We start from the raw sequence: 5,079 nt of genomic DNA, 5'->3' as shown, positions 1-5,079 counted from the left end.
TCCTTCATCTTCATCCTGACGATTTCACCCTTTGGTCCAGTCCTTTCGATCCAACTCAATTGAGTTCAAGTAGCTTGGCTTTATAAGAAGAAGAAAACAAATAAACAAAGTTTAGTCCGTAATCATAAATCCAATTGGATAACAATTCAACACTAAAACTCTTAAAGTTTATAAATGGAAATATCTTGTTTCTTTGCAAGAAGTTTAGGACACTAGGGTTTCGAATGACCTTTTTCATTGCAGTAGAAACACTTTCCTTTAAGTGTAGCATCACCAGAAGGAGCAGCCTTTTTATTTTTCATGCCTTTAGTTCGTTTCTTGGTGTTGTTCCACTTCCTCTTCGATTTGGGCTTTGAAGCGAGTAGACAACATTTGCTTTAGGTTTTATCGTTCCATTACCATTCCCGGGATTGTGAGGTTTACTCCCTTTCTCATTTTGGGTCCTCCAATCAAATTTTCATAAGTTTTAAGGTCATTGACTAATTCATGAAAGTCAATTTTTCTTTCTTATTCATGACATAATTTGATGTGTATGGTAGAAATGCCGGAGATCGTGCTATTCGAAGATAAGACTTACTTCGAGTAGCACTCTTGTCCATTTTCAAAGCACCATGATCTTGGAGCTTCTTGGAAATAACTTCGACATAAGGAGAACATGGTCAAAAGACACGTTTTGATGAGGTTCCATCCGTACATTAATGTACTTCTTAGTCGCGTCAAAGCGTGACCGAAGTGATGCCTTACTTAGAATAGCTCATTTAACTTCGTCATAACTTCGTTAGCTCCTTCTCGGTTTTAGAAAACCGAGTTTTGAGGGTGTCAACCATTCTAGAAAGCATAAAGTATAGAGCTTTGTCATTTTCTTTTCCGCGCAACGCTCATCGCACTTTTCTTTCACGGCTTTGGAAGCATTGTCCCCGGTGCACTTCGGGTGACGGCTCGGTTAATGAAGCAAACAAGGCACTTTCTCCTATGAAAGGAATATTAATGTTCTCATTCCATTTATTAAAGTTAGATCCATTCAAACTTTGTTTTCGCGGTCACGGGATACTACAAAATAATAGAAATCAACAAATAGAACTAAATAATGGTTTAACACAAAATCAATCTCTTGTAAATTATAAGCACATAGCGAAGTAGGAATGATATGAGAAAATACTTAAAAAATTAATTCCTAAATAATTTCCAAGGTTTTTCAACAAACTGATATCAGTGTCCCGTTTAGGCGAGAGTCAAAGCTACCATCCATTGAATAGAGTTGTCACCTCATCTAAAATGTTAAAATTCTGAAGCAATCCCTTTTATTCGATCAAGATTGGAATCCCGACTTTGTCCCGTTTAGGCGAGAGTCAAGGCTATTCTATCTCGCATGAGCTTCTGCCATTGTTTCGCAATTTGTAAGTCAAATATGGTCGCCACCATTAGGGTGATCTATACCATATAAAACACTTACAAACTACTTATCATTCGAGATTAAACGGTGCGAAATTGCTAATGAACGTTCCTCCATTAGGGAGGATTACTCACTAAAACAAACGCGGTGTAAAACCCACAATGGAGATCGAATATCTTAATAATAATAAAGCTCATTATTTAAAATGTATTTTCTTTATTATTCTAATAAATAAATTCTCATTAAATTCGAAATTTAGAATTGAAATTCTAAAGGAATAATTTAATATAATATTTATAAAAATTATACTTAGATGGTGATTGAAATAAAATTAATTATTTCCATCTTAGTAATAATCTTAAATATAAATATTAAGGAAATTAATTTAAGTTGAATTAAATTAAATAATTAGCAACTTAAAAATTTCCTTTGAGAATATATTTATTGAGTTCGAAAATTTAAAGTATATAAAAGAAATATACTATTTTCGAAAAATAATAAAAATAAAAAAGAAATACTTCAAGCAAAAATATCACCTATCTAGATTTTCTTTTCGACTAGTTAATTTAATTTCTAATAATATATATAGATTTTAAATTTATTATTTAAAATTAATCAATTAAATGAAAAAATCATTGACTTGAGTTGGTCCAAGAATTAATTAAAATAAATAATTAATTTACAACTCAATCTATTTTTCAAAATTAAAAAATTCGAAAAATATTGCATAAATAAAATGCAATTTTTGAAATTGATTAAGAAAATAAAGAAAAAAATATATATATTGAGAATTATTTAAATTTAAGTTGAAAAATTAAATTTCAACTTAAAATTTTTTTCCTATTTAACTAAGTGTCATGAAAAATCAATAAATATTTAAGTATCATGATGAAAATCAACTTAGATATTTAGATTTTTCAAGTTAATTAAATGTATTAAATTCAAGAAATAATAATTAAGTGTAAGAGAAAGGCTTAATTATTTATTTCTAGTTTAATACTAGGAAAGATATACTTAATAAAATTGTACCAAAATTAATTATTTAAATAATTAATTTCACAAAGTATATTGATGGACTGTTGAAGTTTCCGGTTATATGTAACCCAATAGCCCCCCACTAGTTGAGATAATATTGCTTGTAAGACTCATGTAATTGGTTTTTGATTAATTAATTATAATTCTCAAATTAGACTATGTCTATTTGTGAATTTTTCACTAAGTAAGGGCGAAATTGTAAAAGAAAGAGTTTTAGTGGGCATATTTTGTTAACAGTTATGATACTTTGTATGGTTCAATTAATAAATATGATAAATGACAATATTATTTAATAATTATTCATAGTTATTAAATAGTTAGAATTGGCATTTAAATGGTTGAAATTAGAAAATTGGCGTTTTTGAGAAAATCAGATGCAGAAAAGGTAAAACTGCAAAATTGCGAAAAGTGAGGCCCAAATCCACTAGTATAGGGCGAGCCAACTTTTGTAGGAAATTTAAACTAATAATTTCATTATTTTAATGCCAAATAATTCAAACCTAACCACTAGTGGAATGCTATAAATAGATAGTGAAGGCTTCGGGAAAATTACACTTTTAAATTTTCTATTTTTCCTTCGCAGAGAAAAACCTGAGCCTTTCACTCTCCCTATCTTTTAAGTTTGCCACTTCTTCTTTTCTCTTCCTCTTGAATTTTGGAAATCCTTAGTGTATGAGTAGTGCCCCACACACAGCCAAGTTGATACCTCAATCATAGTGTGAGGAAGATGCGTGAAGAAAGATCATCGGCGAAAGGAGTTTCGGCATCAAAGATTCGCAGAGAAAGAGATCCAGAGTTCGTATATTGCAGTAATGCTTTCTGCCTACGAGAAAGGAATCAAGGGCTAGATATTCCGCCGCAACCAATGTAAGGTTCCTTAACTTTATATGTGTTTATTTTTTCGTTTTAGAAAGTTCATATATTTAGGGTGTTAATAAACATACTTCGTGAGTAGATCTAAGATCCTGGTAAAATATTTTCCAACAGAACATTGGAAGACAATCAAGTAAATCTTAAGATTAAGAAGAGGAACTATATGTTAGTCAATAAGGGTGTATCTAAAACTCTTAGACTACACCACATCGATTACGAGATTTGCCTTTATGCTAGAAAATCTTTACGATAAGATGGTGATTACTACGGGGGTGGAATAAGTGATTTCGGAGAAGTTGTAAAAACCTATCCGAAGTATCTAGGTCTACCGTAAAAGGGACTGAATGTTAAAGTTGCAGTGAAAGGTACTTATTCAGTCTAAGAGAAAGTTCTATACATTTTTGGCACCATTCCAAATTGCCTAAACTACTAGTGTTATTTCCCGATTAACCAAAAAGTAGTTGCCAAACGTATAGAATCCACTATCCCGGAAAGAGTAGACATATAAAGAGAGTGAATTTCACATTATCAAGCTGATTTTGTGATTAAGGAACAGTAAGGGTGGAGAAAAGGTTGTGTTTAATTCAACCTTTCAGATCCTATTACGAGGAGTTTACTACTACTACACTTGATTTGTGTATATCAAGGTGTCAGGAGATTATTTGAAATGCACTTTTTATTTTATATTTAAGTGCAAGTGTGTTGGGAGTTTGATGGGTTTTATGCCCTAAATAAAACTCATTTCAATATAATCAGATTTACTTATTAATATAAGATCAAAAATAACATTTAATGTTGCATGGTTCACATGATTTATTTCATGATTATATGTACATAATGTATGAATTCATCTGAAACCCTTTTCACATACTTGATCTTACTCGTTCATTGTGTTGTCAACACTTTGGAAAGCAAACATGACTTTCCGAATAAAGTTTTCCTAGATTTATTAGACACGGGGTTTTACCGGATATGATAATCTACAACAGAGTTTACTTGCATTTGGAGAAATGCTATGTTCTTTCAAGAGCATTGGTTAAAGTAAAGCTCGGAGTTGGATGCATGGATTATGCATCGGAAGGGACCGATATTGAACTTTGACTTAGAATTTATTAAACTTACGCGTAATATCTATTCAAGTCAATATCACCTAGTTGATCCTAGATCAAACGATCTTAATCCTGTTATTATTAGGCTCAATCTCAAGAGGCTATTCGTGTTCTTTGATTTGTTAGTTAAGCTTACTTTTGGGTCAGGGTGATACGTACATTTTGGGAACACGGTAGTGCCAATTGAGTGGGAGTTGCTAATATAAACATGGAATCTATAGCTTCTATCTGGCGAATAGTAAGTAAAGGATGATCTCCTTTGAGCTTGACCAAAACGAAAATAAATGGTTGAGTACTCATTTCACATAAGCCTAAATATCATTTATACGGGGGTTAAGTGTTTTAAGGATAAAATACATTCTAGGGTGTAACGGTAATCTAATCCCTTTATAGTGTAGCATCACTCATATAGAGGGTCATTGATCAAATTTTGATTATAACAATGGATAACTAATGATGTGTCTATATGGTGGAACATATAGAGCATTTTATATACTTTTGAGAGTGCAATTCTAAGTTCTATGCGTGGATTCAACGAAGAATTAATAAGTGGTGAATTTAGGAATTATAAATTCTTGATGTGCTTATTGGAAGCTCGGTTATATAGACCCATGGTCCCCCCCACTAGTTGAGATAATATTGCTTGTAAGACTCATATAATTGGTTTGA

Source organism: Cannabis sativa, chromosome 1 (genome assembly GCF_029168945.1).
Source record: "Cannabis sativa cultivar Pink pepper isolate KNU-18-1 chromosome 1, ASM2916894v1, whole genome shotgun sequence".
Classification (NCBI taxonomy): Eukaryota; Viridiplantae; Streptophyta; class Magnoliopsida; order Rosales; family Cannabaceae; genus Cannabis; species Cannabis sativa.
Note: the sequence above shows the minus strand (reverse complement) of the source record.